Source organism: Capricornis sumatraensis, chromosome 12, assembly GCF_032405125.1.
Source record: "Capricornis sumatraensis isolate serow.1 chromosome 12, serow.2, whole genome shotgun sequence".
NCBI classification, from domain to species: Eukaryota; Metazoa; Chordata; class Mammalia; order Artiodactyla; family Bovidae; genus Capricornis; species Capricornis sumatraensis.
Window position 1 is genome coordinate 58307006 of NC_091080.1, and position 19939 is coordinate 58326944.

At 39.2% G+C, this 19939-nt stretch overlaps 1 protein-coding gene across 2 annotated transcripts in view; it reads right to left on the minus strand.

Moving 5' to 3' along the window:
* The window catches only part of KLF12 (KLF transcription factor 12), a 273389-nt gene that overhangs the window by 242636 nt on the left and 10814 nt on the right, over positions 1–19939 (minus strand). The gene's annotated exons all lie outside the window — the stretch shown is intronic.

A 19939-nucleotide genomic window follows, 5' to 3' on the forward strand; every position in this document is an offset into this window, starting at 1 on the left:
CTATGAAAGGAATATTCATCAACTAAGGAGATTTTGATTCTCATTTTGTTTTTATCTTAGAATAGTTCTGAAGAATGTTTATTTCATTTCATGAAAAAATGGCAGAGGTTTGGTGGGATTAATACAATTTTAGACTGCCCTCTTCTGTTAGTGTAGCAAAAATGTACTTTAATTAGCATGAATTGTACAAAATTTGTACACTGTAAAACATATAAACATTTCTTCAATGAATCGTTTGTGGGGATGATGAGCTGGGGAAGTTGTACGCTTTCCATCTATTTTTCAGTGTGTTGTGTCTTTCAGGATCTTAAATTCCCCTCTGCTTCTTCATGCTTTCACCAGAGACTTCCTAAAGGTAAATTTCTCATTTCATCTCTGTACCAGTTTCCTCTGGATGCTGTAACAAATTACCAGAAATTTAATGGCTTAAAATAGCAGAAATTTACATTTTTTTTATAGTTCTGGAATCCAGAAGCTTTAAATAAGTCATATGTAGCTAAAAGGAATGCGTCTCTGGGAAAGTTCTCAGTGAGAATTTATTCTCGGTCTTGTAGTTTCCAGTGGATTCTGGTACTCCTGGGCCTGTGGCTGCATCTCTCCGCCTCTGGTTCCAGTCCTCACATTGCCTTCTCTTCTGGACACACATCCCATGCGGGCTCCCTCTCTCTTCTGTATGCACATCCCATGTGGGCTCCCTCTAATAAGGGCACTCGTGCTGTCACTTCGGGTCCACCCAGATAACCCAGGATCACCTTCCCAACACATAATCCTTAATGTAATCACATGTACACAGTCTCTTTTTCCGAGAACAAGATAAAATTCAAAGATTCCAAGGATTCTAACATACACATCTTTAGGGGCTGTTTATTTAGCCTCCCGCTGCTTTTCCCCAGATGCGCTGCCTTTCCAAGACTGTTTGCATGGATCGTCTGTGAGTGCCAGGTCGCCTCAGATCAGTTCAATTCAGTTCAACTGCTCAGTCGTGTCCGACTATTTGCGACCCCATGAATTGCAGCACGCCAGGCCTCCCTGTCCATCACCATCTCCCGGAGTTCACTCAGACTCACATCCATCGAGTCCGTGATGCCATCCAGCCATCTCATCCTCTGTCATCCCCTTCTCCTCCTGACCCCAATCCCTCCCAGCATCAGAGTCTTTTCCAATGAGTCAACTCTTCACATGGGTGGCCAAAGTACTGGAGTTTCAGCTTTAGCATCATTCCTTCCAAAGAAATCCCAGGGTTGATCTCCTTCAGAATGGACTGGTTGGATCTCCTTGCAGTCCAAGGGACTCTCAAGAGTCTTCTCCAACACCACAGTTCAAAAGCATCAATTCTTCAGCGCTCAGCCTTCTTCACAGTCCAACTCTCACATCCATGCATGACCACTGGAAAAACCATAGCCTTGACTAGATGGACCTTAGTCGGCAAAGTAATGTCTTTGCTTTTGAATATACTATCTAGATTGGTCATAACTTTTCTTCCAAGGAGTAAGCGTCTTTTAATTTCATGGCCTCAGTAGTGCTCAACTCTTTGTGACCACGTGGACTGTAGCCCACCGAGCTCTTCTGTCCATGAATTCTCCAGGCAAGAATACTGGAGCGGGTTGCCATGCCCTCCTCCAAGGGATCTTCCCGACCCAGGGATCAAACCCACGTCTCTTATGTCTCTTGCCTGGGCAGGAGGGTTCTTTACCACTACTGCCACGGCATGGGTCAAATGCATTTCAAGTCCTTTTCCTGTAGTCAGTGCTCTGAGCTACCCTGACCTCTTTTTTGGTGCTTTTGAATTTAGGATTGATTTTCTCTCTTGAGGGTTGATTTTAGCTCAATTCGATCTTCACTTTTCTGTATACTTTCATGAAAAACCCAGTTCTCCACAATGGCTTGAGCAGGGAAATAAGAAATATGTTTTCTAGACATTTGTGTTTACCTTCCTACTACAGAGAATTTGAAGTTCGTAGTGTTCTGTCTTGCTACTACTTCTAAAGCTTGGGGTTTTAGAGTTTTAACCATGCTTGCTGATCTGCATAGATTTTTAGAATGGTATCTGGAGTGATCTGACTGCATTAATTAAGAAATCTTAAACCTGGGGCTTCGCTGGCAGTCCAGTGGTTCAGACTTCACCTTCTAATGCAAGAGGCTGTGGGTTCGATTCTTGGTTGGGGAGCTAAGACCCCACATTCCTCATGGCCAAAAAATGAAAATATAAAACAACAGAACCAGCCCTGTAACAAACTCAATAAACACTTTTTTTTTTTTTTTAAAGAATAAATCCTTTGTGAAACAGGAAATAAACAGTATTCTAATTTGGTAAAAACCTGTTACTTATACAAAAAAGGTTTTTAAAAGTTAATAATGTACCGTAATGGCTACTATTTTGTATAGTTACTCAGAGAAATAACACGTCATTAAACTATAGACTTGTTGAATTCCAGAACTGACAAAGACCACAAGGACCAGAGCTATCAAATCTAGTAAAGATTGCTAGTTGCCTATGGTAGAAGACTGTCTGTCTCCCATGCAAGAATCTACCCATCAACTATCCCAGAACCCAAAATTTGAAAAATCCAAAGCGAAATTAATATCATTATACTGAACATGGCATTTTAGTATAATACTTAATAGTCAATGCAAATAAAGACCGTCAATGTCTTTGTCTCTATTTTCTGCCTATAGAATAGCAATCCTAGTAGTTAAATAAGGAGCCTTAGGAAGTGGTTATGATGAATTAGCCAGAATGTGCAAGTTATTTTGTAAATGAAGGCTTAAGTACCATCATGTAACTCTGATGTATGGGAAGATAAAGCAGAAATGTCAGTGGCTGACTGTGGCCATATATATTACTGTATTAATATTTAACAAAGAAATGGGAGATAAGGAAGTAGGATGTTAGCATCTTGCTATCTGTATTCTAGGACTGCCCTTCCAATGGCATAATTTTATTTAATTGTTAACTTTATCTGCCCCCAATTAATGGGTATAAAACACACTTTAAAAGCAATAAAACATTGTAAACAATGATTCTGAAAGTAGAAATGTGTACACTGGCATTCCCTGGGCCACTGTTGCACCCAACTAAGTCAAACGTCAGTCATGTCTTTATTTATTTATGTGGCTGCACCTCACAGCATGTGGGATCCTTATTCTCAGACCAGGGATCGAACCTGGGCTCCCTGCACTGAAAGTGTGCAATCAACCGCTGGGCCACAAAGGAAGTCCCAACAGTCATGACTTTAAATAAAACTCTAACTAACTACTGTCCAAATGTGAAGAAACATCAGTAAACATATACCATCTGAGGTCTAGCATGTGCTGCATACTGAGTGTCTGCTAAGCACTGACTTGAGAAAACACTCCATTTTCTTTGCATCCACTTTATATGCTAGAAAAGTGATTATTTTTTATAAGTGCTACTAAACAGTCAACACATATCATTCATACAGAAATTATACATTTCAACCATTTTTGACACTGTTCCCTCTGCCGAGACTGATTCCTCACAGGCTCATACTAACCTTTTCCTGGTCTGTATCAGATGTCACCACTTTGGAGTTTTCCCAGATCTGCTGAACTATAATATAATCACTCCAAGCTCAGAAATTTCTTAATAGTTTTTAGAACCTATACTTTTGTACTTGCCCATACTGCTCACCATATACATATACAATGGCAATACAGAAGTATATTTTAAGAGCCTGGCTTTGGTTTACACCAGGCACCAAGACGGACCCTGCCACCTACTTGTAGTTGTCACAGTGACTGGCATGTCTTTCCTGAGACTCAGTTTCTTTGAGGAAGAGGAGAATAAAACCTAACCCCTAGGTGTGCTGGGGTTTCCCTGGTGGCTCAGAGGTTAAAGCGTCTGCCTGCAAGGCGGGAGACCCAGGTTCAATCCCTGGGTCAGGGAGAGCCACTGGAGAAGGAAATGGCAACCCACTCCAGTATTCTTGCCTGGAGAATCCCATGGACGGAAGAGCCTGGTCGGTTACCGTCGATGTGTTTGCAAAGAGTCGGACACGACTGAACGACTTCACTTCACTTCACCTAGGTGTGCCAGAAGAATTGAATGAAATAATGTAAAGTGCTAAATCTAGCAAATCAGTTATAAATACAGTTACCTAATATTATTCTCCCTGCAACTACCTCATTCTGCTTCCTGAGTATAAACTCTATATCAGAGATTATGTCTTATGTGCTTGGTGTGCCTACAGCACCTAGAACAATGCCCTGCACACAATCAGTATTCAGAAGGCACTTTTACAATGAAAATAAATGAAGGATACAAACTGAACATTTGTTGAGCATTTTCCATTGTGAAGGCACAGCAAGAAATGAAAAAGACGTCCCTCCTGACCTTTATTTACATCTTTAAGGGTTTATTCTATTTTAAAAGCTGGATCTAGTAAAAGAGCAGTTAATCTTTAAGTGTTTAGTCTAGTTAAAAATATATATGTATATCGATATTTCACATATAAGACTGTGAGTGAAAAGAACCAGGAGGACAGTACAAAAGTGAGTGCGGACTTGGCAAACACACTTACGAGTGAGTTAAACTGAAAAACGCATTTTTCTTGCCTCCATTTTTTCCGAAGATACTTCCCTCTGCAATTCTTACCTCTCCTTACTCCTACTCAAATTTGTTTCCATGGCAATATGTTTCTACCTTGAAATTCCATCACTGGAATGTCTACATTCAGCCTACAAGTATTTCTACTGCTCTTGCTCTTAAACTGCTCCTAGAAGAACTCAGTTCTCCCCTCCACAGTGTAGATGAATTACATAAATGTCTACCGGGCACATGTTTCATCTCACTCCCTTGTACTGTACAGGGGTTCTTACACAGGACTATATTAATACTTCTAACATTTGATACATTTTAATACTTCATAACAAAGTAAATAAACCCAACTCCTGTGATGTGAATCATACAGGACCTAAGCTTGTTCAGATTCAAGACCTTTATCGAATACAAAGAGAACATTTAGAGAGCTACTTAACAATCAAAACCAGAGGAAAAGAAAGATTGCCAGTAAAAGTTACTCCACAAGGACTTATTTCCTACCACCTGATCCTACCTTTGGCTAGACACTGGATTTCTCCTGCCAGAACCTCAGGACTGTTAAGAGAACCCTAAGTTGCCATTGAGCTTTTCCACTGATGTGCTCTCATCCCTACTCCTATTAGGTCCTTTAATGTTGCTTCATTTACTCTTAATTCTTCTGTTTTGAATTGTGCTGCCAAAGTCCTGAAGGTCTGAAACACATCAGTACCTCTGAATAGATGGTCAATTTGACTCTTCTGAACACCAGTCAGACTCTGCAGAACACTGCCAAATGCCACAAGCAAAATTGCTGTCCTGCAGTCAAAGAAAAGATGCTAACTCACTGAGCAGGTCCTACCCTGGGTTTCAAGAGCCAACGGAAGTCCTTGTAAGCACCCAGGAGTGCAGTTTAGGCTGAAAGAGACATCTAGATGCCAAATGGTCACTTTAAAAAACCCCCAAAATTGACAGAGGACTCACAGAATAAGTTCTGGTGTTCCTTGAAGAATTCTAATACAGAGAGCTACTAATTAAGAGTTTAGGCCACTCAAGAACTACCATGAAAATTTCCAGAGGGTTATCCAAATGGGTTAGCAAACCCGGAAAATTTGCTAACCTCTCTCCCGCCCAACAGAATTTTGACGGCTATAGCGAGACCTAGCACAGACTATACCATGAGCACTCAAGGATATGATCTCTCTAGGCTGCTCAGAGGCAACGCGGACTTTCTCTCTTGACTTTGCTTGTCTTGATATAGGGAAGAAAGCTGTCTTCCTCTATATCCTAAATCTAGAACCATATAGTTAGAAAATCAAATGAGCCTTTTTTAAGACTACCCTGCATCAACATTTAAAATTTTCTCAACAATTAAACTTATAAAAACTGGCTACATTACTCTGCAGTTTGTCCTAATGGGTCAAATGATCCTGCTGATTTTAGGCTACATTTTATTATTAATCTTCAATTTCTAACTACATTATCAACATAATACATCATGTTGTCGTGAAGGAATCTTTAGCATACCATTTGAATGCATGCAGAATTCTGGGTATTGTAATCAACACACTATGAAAAGCAAAATAACTCCTCAAGGATTCACAATGTTAAAGAGCAAATGTTTCCAATCCTTATGCAAGGCATGTTCTAGTACACCAGGGTGGTCCTTCCATAGACTCCGATGTATCCTTAGATTCTCGACCTGCATCTGAGAGACATCTAAGTTGACTGCTACTATCAACGCTTTATCTCTTACAAATCTTTCTCTCCTAAATTTTCTCAACATATGGCAAGGAAGGAAGTCCAGCCAGCAGCAGCAGTTACCCCAGATTCCACGGAGGGATTATACTGTCAGGATATTCCCCGTCTCCTGTCAGCAGCTCCAGTGTTGATGCCTTTTCCCATTCAAATTCGGAGAAATATAAAGTAGTCTGAAAAACCTGTTCTAAACACTATAACAATCTGCCAATACTATGAGAAGCATTTGGTATCCATGCATACAAATTTATTTATGTGTAAAATAACTGCTAGTTATATAAACAAACATATTGTACAACTATGTACACATATATATTTGTATTTTCTGTATGTATAAATATATAACATCAATTTATATATGCATAACTATATTCATATATGTATATATATGCAGTGTATGAGTACGTACATGTATGTGCATTTACTTTATTTTTTAATTGGAGTATAGTTCCTTTAAAATATTAAATGGAGTATAATTCCTTTAAAAGTTGTGTTAGTTTCTTCTATACAACAATGTGGATCAGCTGTAAGTATACATATATACACATCCCCTTTCTCTTGTGCCTCCCTCCCACTCCCCCATCCCATGCCCTCTAGGGTAATCACAGAGCACTGAGCTGAGCTCCCTGCACTATCCAGCAGCTTCCCACCAGCTGTCTATTTAACACATGGTAGTGTATATATGTCAATGCTGCTGCTACTAAGTCGCTTCAGTCGTGTTGGACTCTGTGCGACGTCATGGACTGCAGCCTACCAGGTTACTCCATCCATGGGATTTTCCAGGCAAGAGTACTGGAGTGGATTGCCATTGCCTTCTCCAATATGTCAATGCTACTTCCTCAATTTGTCCCACTCTCTCCTCCCCGCCACTATATCCATAACTCGATTCTCTATGTCTGAGTCTCTACTGCAGTCCTGGAAATAGGCTCATCAGTACCATTTTTCTAGATTCCATATGCATGCATTAATATACAATATTTGTTTTTCTCTTTCTGACTTACTTCCCTCCGTATGACAGGCTCTAGGTCCATCCACATCACTACAAATGATCCAACTCCAAATGTAACCCATGCAGAGGTAAGCTACTGCATGGGCCAGGCAGGGCAATGTGCCCTTGAAAGAAATTCCAACCCAATCTTCAGTAAACAATCTAGATGTTTAGTCAAGTCTCTCAATGAAAAGTTAAAATGTGATCATAATACACAAACTAGAAAAATGCCCTTACTTCCATTTTCAAAACCTGGAACACTTGGTAGACTTATCCTGCCCCCACCCACCAAATTTTTAAACTCTCTATTCAAACTTGCGAATGTTTTACTTTGGCTCTTACGCTCAATCTCCCTATCCCATCCCTGGATCCTCTTTCAAAATCAATTACTCTCTCCCTCAGCAACAGGGTTCTGCCCTTTTCAGAATAAATGAGAGCATGCTCTTTCCCCTGTTCTATCTCTTCTACTCCCCCATCCTCAAAAGTCCCCTTTCTCTAATTCTCCAGATATTGTGTAACAAAGACCCACAGCAAAAAAGAAGCTGCAAAAGCAAGGGGATAAATGCTTACATATTAGGTTTCCCTATCTTACATGTCTATCAGAGAATACCCTTAAGATAGCACTTTTTCAGTTTCTGTGTATAGTTGAAAGAACACTCCTAAGATTTGATGTCAGATGGACACTTGACACTTCTGAGACTTTATTTCCTCCACTGAAGACATCATTATAAGAATCAAATGTAATCATATACGTTAAAAGACAGAGATTTCTTTGCTGGTCCAGTGGTTAAGAATCTGCCTTCCAATCTGCCTTGTAGGGGATACGTGTTGGATTCCTGGTCTGAGAAGGTCCCAAATGCTGTGGGGCAACTAAGCCCATGTACAACTATTAAAGCCCACTGGCTCTAGAGCCTGTGCTCTGTACCAGACGAAGCTACCTCAATGAGAAGCCCATATACTGCAACCAGAGAGCAGCCTGCACACAGAGACCCCATGCAGCGAAAAATTGAAAGAAAAAAAAAAAAGACTGAAACAAATATCTGTTAATAAACACTGGTCTCACCTGCCCTGTCAATTTAATATCTAGAGATAAATTCAATTTTTTTTGGGGGGGTGGGGGGGCTTGGTTAGTGTTAGATTAACTCAAGTATTTTAAAAGTACCTCCCCTAGGGAGTAAACAGCGCACACACTGAAAACCCATGTGGTAAGATTTCTGGATACCATGTCGTTTGAACTTATTTCAGGTGTTCTCCATACCATCAGGTAGAAGGAAATAACCTTTTCATAGGATAAGGATCAAAAGAAATATTAAAACTCTGTAATCACACCCACAAGTTATAAAGGAAAAAAAAAAAGCTTCAGAATCTGTGGACTTCCTATTACATTCTTGCAGGATCAATAAACAACACCGCACAAAATCTTCATTGCTGTTGTTTTTCCATAGGGAAGTCATATGCTTTGAGCAGTGCAAAGAATCTGATTTCTACTACTGGATGATGCTTTCTGGTACCTAAATTCCATTTAACTGAATGAATTTATTGCCTAGTTTCAACTGAACTATTTCCCAATTATACGGACATTACCTCCAAGGGCTTCCCAGGTGGCACAGGGGTAAAGAATCAGCCTGTCAATGCAAGAGATGTAGATGCAGGTTCGATCCTGGGGTGGGAAGATCCCCTGGAGGAGGAAATGGCAATCCACTCCAGTATTCTTGCCTGGAAATTTCCAGACAGATGAGCCTGGCAGGCTACAGTCCATGTGGCTGCAAAGAGTTAGACACAACTAAGCACGCACGCACACACCAAAGAGCAAAATATCCATATTCTATATATACCGAAAATTACTTGATCCTGTCTTTGCCTTAGAGATTTTATGAATGAGTTGAGGGTCAAACCTGTGTTTGCCTCTTCCTCTTCCGGCCCCTTCAATGGCCTACGTAGGAAATTCTACAGATATTCTCCTTATGTGATAAACAGATCATTTGTGTATTTCAAGTACGCTATAGAACAGAAGATGAGATTAACATCTCTTTGTCCACGGAGAAGACCAGCAAAATCAAGAAGCTAGCCCACTGTATAAAAATTTTTGTAATATTTTACTAACAAAGGCTTTGCCAGATTTTTCTTCAATGATTCTAATTTTCCTAAAAATTTCAGACAACTGTGGTACTGTTCTCACCTCAAGATGATTTCAGCCAGACTTAAGAACAGTGATAGAAAGTATAAGTGATACCTGCCATTTTGCCAACAAGAGAAATAGTTCACCAGTTATTACTCATCTCCAAAGAGTGTTCTCAGGTCAAGATTGTTCTACAGGCCAAATAAAAAGTTATTTTCAAAAAAAAAAAAAAAGGAAAGTAAAAGAATTAGGTATTAAAAGGAAAAGGAAAATAGATGATTTATTTTTAATATTATTTTTAATATTGAGAAAAGTTAAAACTACCATTTTCTCATAGTTCTGGCAAATTCTTCTAAGACCATGATTATTTAAATAAAAGCCATTATGCTCCTTTCCTGTAGCCAAAGTGTCCTGGACTTTCAATCTCTCTCTTCTCACACACACAAACACAATATTTATGAGATAACTATTTTCCATCTTAAAACAATAAAATGTTGACTTAAAGAAAACATACACTGGGGTATCTGTGTTGACTCTGATGTTAACACTCAACTTTCACCTACACTCATCTCCAACTGATAAGGGATGACAAAGGCAGAAAACTCCAAAGGGAAAGGAAAGACAGGTTGTTGGAAAATGAAAGGGAAAGTGAGACAGGGGAATAGTGTGACATGGGGCTTTTAAGATTTTATACAATTTGTTCATATATTTTGTTCTCTTCAGATGTGATCCATCTCCTCCAGTAGAAAGGCAGATGCTCTTGGACCATCCACGTCAGAGGCGACACCATCCGTGTCAGAAGAGACAGAATCAGGAATCTAGGCAGCAAAACTTCCAAAACTGTCACGTGAACATAAACACAGGATCTCAGATTTCTAGTGAAGCTCGATAAAATAAAAGGAAACAAATATCTGTCAAGAACCTACTGTATGAACTGCCATAGGTACTGTGTGAGATTTTGGCTAACCTCAAAGCCTTGTCAAACTAAAAAGAAAAAGGAAAAAGACATCAATTCAGATGAGCAATTAGAAAAAAAACTACCCTAGAAAAATCATGCATTGGGCTCCTGCCTGGCCCTGAGAGCAGAGAGTAGATATTAACCCCCTGGCCCCTCTGCAGGGTGGCTTTATGTGGACCTTGCCAGCCACTGCAGCCCCACTGCCAAGCTCTCAGAGCTGAATTCAGAACCTGACACTGCAGCTTCACTCCGATAGCGAGTCTCATTCTGTACAAAAGAGGTGGAATCTTTGGAGACATCATTTAAATGCCAATTTTCATGTCTCAGCTTCCAAGTTATGGCACTTATAACATCAATATTTTAAACAGTTCAAGTATTTTTTAGCACCCAAATGAGTCATTCACTCTCTTAGTAGAGAAGACGTAAAATAAAATGTCACTGATGAAAATGTGAACTGCTTCTTCAAAGGCAGAGTTAAGTACATATCTCACAATTCCATGGTAATTGGCACTGAAAATACAATGCTGGAGCCTGACAGTGGGAATTTGCTGGGCTCCACAGGAACTCAAAGGCTGAGGGAGAAACAGGGCCCAGCACTATCAGAATCTCCCTCAGTCTACTCTTTCTGCAACGTCCTCACAATCCTCACTGACTTTTAAAGGGACCAATTCCACCTTCTCATTGAATTGATACAAAAATCAAGGTGTAAGGCAGAGAAAACTGCTGTGATACATGAAAAGGATATTCACAGATGCAAAGCGGAACTCCGGGCCAGCATGACCAGCTCTATAAACAACAAAGTATATCAATACACAACAAAGTATAATATCCTAAAACCTGACATACACACCTAACTGTATTTTCAGTGTTCTCCCAGGTATATCTGCTTACTGCCCCTCGCCCCAGATCTTTTTTAGAGTGAATAAATAAATAAATAACTGAGAACCAAAGGTGCTGTAGAAGGATATCTTACTTTGCAAAACTGCTCAGACTAAATCACTCTAATCCATGAAAGACATAATAAGCGGTTCAGTTTAAGTGCGTGTGGTTTCTCTGCTTGAATTACCCAAGTAATTGTAGCTATGTAGAATCAAGCTAAACACACCGCACATCTATAGTACTGCATGATTTCTGTAAAACAGAGCATCTCTAGAATCACACTCGCACCATTTTAGGGCTCTAACTGAGAACACGACAGAAGCAGCACTCGGACTCCATAAAAATAATGGGCCCAAAGCAATCCCATGAATGATTCCCAGAGTGTTACACAGAATTATAATGAAATCATATTGGATAAATGAAATGGCATAAAGAATTTAAAAGGGTGTGAAGCATGAAACTCAAACGTCTAGCCACTTAACTATAACACAGCTTTTATGTGAACAAATATCGATAATTCCAAATTCATCTAAATGAATTCTGGCATACCCGCACAGGCTTAAAAATTCAACACCACAGCAAAAGTGGGGGAAAACCCAGATAAGGAGGTGAGGAAGAGAAGGAGAGAAACCAGTACATGGGCTAAGAGAGGGAGAGTCCAAGAGAGCACGGATCACTCCTCAAAAGTTACTACTACACCAGCATCCTTCCTTTGTATACAAGTAACAAACTTCCATTGACCAAACAAAGCGATGAATTACACTTTCTTTAACTCTGAAAAATCTGCTCTGAGATGGCATATATAGAAAGATAAGCCCCATTCCCACTGATGTGTTTGCACACTATCTCCATCTACTCAAGAATATCTTTTCATCTTCTCTGTACTTCCTCTCCAAACCATGACATCGAGACCAAATCCATTTCCATTGGTATCACCAAGCTGGCACTCCCTAATACCAACACTAACCAGCACCACTTAAGGCCAAGAGGACTTCTAGGGTGCTTGTCTGTCCACAACTCTACTGAAAACCCATCAGCATTTAAAATTGGCAGGCAGCAGTACTCTTGCCTGGAAAAATGCCATGGACAGAGGAGCCCTGTAGGGGCCACGAAGAGTCGGACAGGACTGAGCGCATTCACTTTCACTTTCAAACTGTTTAACTAATGGGTTAGAAGCCCTGGGTTAAAAATCTCACAATTGCCACTGATTATCTCTGGGCTTTTGGCAAATGATTGCATTTTTATATTCCCAATTTTTCATATGAAAATAGTGATCACAGTATTCTGTTCTATCTTCTCACTACATTTATGCCAACATCAAACAATAACAAAGAATAAAGTCCTCAGAGTTACACAAAGGATACATACAGATACAAAGCAGTAGTGTGTCATCATTTTTCCTTCAGAAGACAAAACTCTAAAGAAGCCAGAGGAAGTATATTCCCAATGCCAAAGAAATGCAAAGTTAGATTAGCCAAGTCAAATTCATTCAACTCATCAACAGATAACATTCTAATAAATATTTTTCATGAGAAGTGATAATAAAATAATGAGAATTATTCTTCAAGATCTGTAAAAATCAACGATTTTACATGAAAGTTCACCTAGAATGCTATAAATCTAGCATTTGCTAAAGAGTAGCTTAGTAGCACAAAAAAAAAACCCAAACATCATTGTCTCGAGTTCAAACATAGCTGGTTCTGACACTGAGAAGTAATGTGATCTTGGAGAAATTACATATCAATTCTTAACACAGCCATCCTTGTCAGTAAAGTAGAGATGATCACTGTGGGACTACCAGAAATGTTAGATGAGATGGTACCAGGGACCAGAAGTGCCCATGAATACCACCCTCCGTAACTATTCTTTTGGGGATTATGAACACTAGTATCATCTTCCTGATAAACCATGCTGCTACTGCTGCTGCTAAGTTGCTTCAGTCGTGTCCGACTCTGTGCGACCCCATAGACGGCAGCCCACCAGGCTCATCTGTCCCTGGGATTCTCCAGGCAAGAATACTGGAGTGGGTTGCCATGTCCTTCTCCAATGCATGCATGCATGCTAAGTTGCTTCAGTCATGTTCGACTCTGTGCAACCCTATGGACAGCAGCCCACCAGGCTCCTGTGTCCACGGGAGTCTCTAGGCAAGAATACTGGAGTGGGTTGCCATTTCCTTCTCCAGATAAACCATGGGCCTCCTTCAAGTCAGACTATACCTTGGTTCCTAACAACCAGCACCACAAATGATTGTTCTGAGACTGAACTAACGAATGAATGTGCTGGAAATCAAGCTGAGAGTTAATATGCATGATGCCATTTGAGCTCAATTAAGTGCTAAATTGGGTAGGTTGTGACTACAGACAGAGTCAATAAAAGTGCAGAGAAGAGAGAGATCAATGGGAATGCTAAATGCAAGAAAGAGTTTTATCTTGGAACTTGGAGGATAACCATGATTTCAACAAACTATGGGGACAGAGAGGGTATTAGGTTGAAGCAACAGCTAGCAGCAAATGGGCATCAACTCCTTTATCTTCCCTGAAACAATGGAAACAGTGACAGACTTTATTTTCTTGGGTTCCAAAATCACTGCAGATGGTGACTGCAGCCATGAAGTTAAAAAATGTTTGCTCCTTGGAAGAAAAGCTATGACAAACCTAGTCAGCATGTTAAAAAGCAGAGACATTACTTTGCCTACAAAGGTCTTGTATAGTCAAAGGTATGGTTTTTCCAGTAGTCAGGTGTGAGGGTTGGACCATAAAAAGTCTGAGCTTCATTGATGCTTTCGAACTGTGGTGTTGGAGAAGACTCTTGAGAGTCCCTTGGACAGCAAGGAGATCAAACCAGTCAATTCTAAAGGATATCAACCCTGAATATTCACTGGAAGGACTGATCCTGAAGCTGAAGCTTCAATTCTTTTGCCAACCTGATACAAAGAGCCGACTCACTGGAAAAGGCCCTGATGCTGGGAAAGATTGGAGCCAGGATGAGAGGGGATGACAGAGGATGAGATGGTTGGATGGTATCACTGACTCAATGGACATGAGTTTGAGCAAGCTCCAGGAGATAGTAAAGGACAGGGAAGCTGGCATGCTGCAGTCCATGGGGTTGCAAAGAGTCCAATAAGACTGAGCAACTGAACAACAACAATTATAATCCCCATTTTACAGATGAAGGAAATAAGACAGAGATTAAGTAGTTTGCTTTGGTCACAGAAAAAATGTTAGAGACAGGACATAAGCATACCCAGTCTGGCTCCAGAGTCCACATACACTTGACCACAGAGACTCACTGAGGCAAGTCCTAATACATTTAAGCTGGAAAATGAGTAAAGCTCACTGTATCAGCTACAAACAGCATCTACTCTGAGTAGTTTCAGTAGTGAAACTACTCGTAAAGTAAAAGTGAAAGTCTCTCAGTCATGTCTGACTCTTTGCGATACAGTCCATGGAATTCTCCAGGTCAAATATTGCAGTGGGTATTCCTTCCCTTCTCCAGAGGATCTCCCCAACTCAGGGATCGAACCCAGGTCCCCCGCATTGCAGGTGGATTCTTTACCAACTGCACTATCAGGGAAGCCCAACTCTTTGCGACCCCATGGATTGTAATCTGCCTGGTTTCTCTGTCCACTGAATTCTCCAGGCAAGAATACTGGAGTGGGTAGCCTATCCTTCTCCAGGAGATCTTCCCAACCCAATAATTCAACTGGGGTCTCCTGCATTGTAGGCGGATTCTTTACCAGCTGAGCTACCAGAACTATATTTTTTTAAATGTAAGTTCATTGTTTAAAAAACTTCTTAGTTGGTATTGGGTTATAGCCAATTAATGATGTTGTGACAGTGAAATGAACAGCAAAGGGACTCAGCCACATGTATACATGTATCCATTCTCCCCCCAAATCCCCCCTCATCCAGGCTACCATACAGCATTGAGCAGAATTCTCTGCTACAGAGTAGGTCCTTGTTGGTTCAGAAAATCTGGTAAGTCAGTGAACTAGGTTTACATTCTAAAGGAACATACATAGTTAAGAGGAAAAATAAACCACATCCCAGGTCTCTACCAGTGAAAATTTTGCAACTACAATCCTCTAGCATCCAGTGCCAGAAAGCCTGTCAAACCAACCCCAAAAGCCAGAAGTTCTTGACACTGCACTCACCCAAAAGACAGCCTGCCCTGCACTGTCCATTCTACATCTCTCTACAGGTAGGTGCAGCTCACTGGCCAAAGTCCTACTAACTGCAAGAGAGTCTAGGAACTGCAAGGTGTTATGGTTTCCTTTCTCCTTGTTGTAAAAGATTCTATAAGGGGAACTGAAATCATGATATGGGAAGCCAACAGAAAGTCAAGATGATAAACACAAGATGTCAGGTGATTGCAAAGGGCCACTACACACAATGAGCATTCGCAAATAATGTCAGCTACATAAAGGAAGGCCACATCATATTGGTACAACTTCACTGCATGTGAGAACAATTTACTCTTTTCTAGCAAAGGCCTTAGGTCTCTTATAATGGCAAGGTGTTGTGCAAGGCATAAAGATGATAATTCATGTAATTCAAAAACTAATAATATCAATTACTTGGTGACTTTTTCCCCAACAATTTCAGAATGCTATATAGTATAATTATATGTGTCATTTTTCCTATAAGAAAAAGCAAAAGATATTAATTAACAAAACTGGCCACATTATGTATCATGTACTATTTTTGCCTCTTAGACTTAGTTCTCCTGTACTTCTGTAGAAGAATCATTTTCCAAGACAACTGAAATTTTGAACGGTGGCAACATAATTTTATCTCTGTGGAAATAGGAGTTTGAAATAAAATGCTTTATATAAGTACTCACTAGAAGAAAGTTAGTTTTGGTTAACAAAACAGAAAGTAATTTTTAAATCATTATTCCTTTAACTATCATGGCCATATATATTTCTGAATAACATTTCAATTGCTTTCCACAGTAATGACTGTTTCTAGTCCTGTATTATTAAGGAAAGTTAACTACATACAATGAGATACAGTATTTCTGAGTAAAGTTCAAGAATACAGAACTAAAGACATATTTTTAAATGCAAATTATGCATAAAGGCAGATATTAATAACACAAAATCAATATGTATTACTTCTATTGTATAAATATAAATTCACAGTACCATTTTTTAATTGATAATGGAGTCACATGAAACAAAGTAACTCTAGAGTATCAGTGTTCAGTTTTTCCAAAATCCATGTGAATAAATGAATATCTATTTTACTTTATATATACAAATTATTTTACATGATAAAATCAAGGAGAAATTCAGATGAACAACAATCCCAAGAGCAGTTGCTTCTCACAATAATTACTTAATACACAGGGTACTATGTTAAGGATGATATATATAGTTTCATTATTCTAGCTGAATTCTATACCCTTTACTATCCCTGAATTTAAATATATAGGAAAAAGTTCCCCATCCTTCTCAGAAACATTCCCGTCAATCAAAAACACTGCACAGAAATGTGAATATACCCCAAGGACAACAACCCAAAGAGGACAAAATTTCCACTTTTATGTATTTATGGAACGCTGATGTGGAAATCAAAAGTCACCATGGCAAATAAAATTTGGTGGGAGGGAAATGAGAGAAAATTGAGAGCAAGGTGAATGGAAAGCGATAACGTCTCTCTATATATTTTATGACTTGATATAATAGATATTAAGGGTTTTACCATGTAATTGATAATTATTTACCATATTAATAATTATGTGTAGGAAAATCATTTTCCTTTGCTAAATAGTTGCTGGTAGAAGAATCAAGACATTTTCAGCAAGACAAAAGTTTTTAGTGAGTACAAGATTGACTGAGGGAAAAATTTATGATCTTGTACATGAATAGGTTATACACATGGGCCTAACAATGAATTCCAGACAGTCAGCTCCCTAAAATGTACCAACAGGCTTTGCACTATTCATAGAAAATACTTTACTCCAAACAATTTGCCTCTTTATTTTCTTCAGCAAATATCACAATATATTGATTTTTTTTTAATGTAAAGTTTTTTTATCTTTTGACTGTGCCATGTGGTATGTGAGATTTCAGCTCCTTGACCAGGGACAGAACCTGCGTCCCCTGCATTGGAAGCACAGAGACTCAACTACTGTACCTCCAGGGAAGTCCCTGATGAATCACTTTTAAAGGGCTTCAATACTTTGTATGATGTGAATCTTAATATGATGTGAATAACTTGAAGTGACCCAGGAGACTCATGCTACTACCCTGTTATAACTGACTTAGTCAAGGGAGGTTTGAGGTTTTAAACCCACAGCTGCATTAATTTCTTTCAAGTTGGAAGTAAAAAATATATAACCTAGGTCAAAAAAAAAATTTAAGAAGAGAACATTCTTCATCTTAATTTTAGAGAACAATAAGAATGTCTTGCTTAGTAGATATAGGCTTTAAGACTATATCAATCAACATCTGCACAGCTTTATTGAAAAGACATAATTAGTTAAGACAAGAGTATAACAATGAAATTGCAAAGTTGGAAACAGAATTGGTCATGGAGACTATGAGTCATCTGAACATAACAGCTCATTTGTGATTGACAAGAAGTATGTATTTCTTAATTAAGAAAATTTTCTGAAAAAATGCCTTTAGGACAAGAAAATGGATTGAGCAGATCATAGAGACAGATTTTTCCACAGGCCACAGACACGACCATTCAGCAACATGTTAAACTGATCAAACCTGCCACCAGGTTAAATGTGCCTTGGTAGCAAAACATAGATTTTCCTCAGTGATGACACTGACATAATTTGTAAAGCAATAAAAAAAAAAAAAAGCAATTGTTGACATCCCTATGTTGTTATTTATAAAATTCTGCATTCTCAAAATACCAGGACAGAGAGACAGAGTTTTCAAGAAGGTGAATCTAATATGTGCTGTCAGCTCTGCTCAATTTCTTGATTGCTGAATTTGATACACCCAGCGAAACAAAATTTTTCCACTGTGATGAGCAGGGAATATTTTTGCACATTTTTACCAATGATAAAATTGTTGAAACCATTATATTAAAACATATATTATGCAGTAAAATATTTTTAATCCTCTCCTCTTCTATAACTTTCACCAAAGTGAAAGTGAAAGTCACTCAGCCCTCTCCCACTCTTTGCAACCCCATGGACTATACAGCACATGGAATTCTCCACGCCAGAATACTGGAATGGGTAGCCTTTTCCTTCTGCAGGGGGTCTTCTCAACCCAGAGATCAAACCCAAGTCTCCCACATTGCAGGCAGATTCTTTACTAACTGAGGCACCAGGGAAGCCCACAAATACTGGAGTGGGGAGCACATTCCTTCTCCAGTGGATCTTCCCGACCCAGGAATAGAACCGGGGTCACCTGCATTGTAGGCAGATTCTTTATCAGCTGAGCTAAGGTGAAAGAGAGATTCCAAGAGTTCGTATTTATTTCAGGATACTGTGTACAGTGGCCACAGAACTTCTATTGGTAAATGTGCACTTACTGGGGCAGTGAATTAAAACTTTTCATAAGAGCTGAAAAAATTTTTCTTAAACATTAATATTATAGTAGAAATTATCTGAACTCAGATAATATGAAATATGATTACTAGTTATAAAACTCTCTAAGACAGCTTGCAATAGTGAAAAGATTCAGATTCAGAATACATGAACTCCAAGTACATCCCTTTTACTCACTGGTGGTATCTCTGACACAAGCTATCTCTGCAATTTTATTTACTGAACAAGCTATCTCTGCAATTTTATTTACTAATAGGGATAATGATACATCGACACAAGGGTTTACTATGGTAAAAAACCAATTTGGACTGTCAAGCCCTCTAAAAACTGACTTTCTTACGATTATGAAATGTTCTATTTTACCTCTGGTTTCTAAGTCTATTTATCTAATCTTAATATGGGCACCATGTCTGTTTTTGATTTGGTGTATATATACATGATACATCTTTTCCTATCCTTTTACTTCTTGTTTAAAAGAAGGTCTATAACAACATTATTAACTCCTAAAAGAAAACATCTCACACACTAGTGAAATAATGCTCAAAATTCTCCAAGCCAAGTTTCAGCAAATTTGGAAAACTCAGCAGTGGCCATAGGACTGGAAAAGGTCAGTTTTCAATTCAAGGCCAAAGAAAGGCAATGCCAAAGAATGCTCAAACTACCACACAATTGCACTCATCTCACATGCTAGTAAAGTAATGCTCAAAATTTTCCAAGCCAGGCTTCAGCAATACGTGAACCGTGAACTCCCTGATGTTCAAGCTGGTTTTAGAAAAGGCAGAGGAACCAGAGATCAAATTGCCAACATCTGCTGGATCATGGGAAAGCAAGAGAGTTCCAGAAAAACATCTCTTTCTGCTTTATTGACTATGCCAAAGCCTTTAACTGTGTGGATCACAATAAACTGTGTAAAATTTTGAGAGAGATGGGAATACCAGAGCACCTGACCTGCCTCTTGAGAAATCTGTATGCAGGTGAGGAAGCAACACTTAGAACTGGTCATGGAACAACAGACTGGTTTCAAATAGGAAAAGGAGTTCATCAAGGCTGTATATTGTCACCCTGCTTATTTAACTTATATGCAGAGTACATCAAGAGAAACGCTGGACTGGAAGAAACACAAGTTGGAATCCAGATTCAGTTCAGTTCAGTTCAGTTCAGTCGCTCAGTCGTGTCCGACTC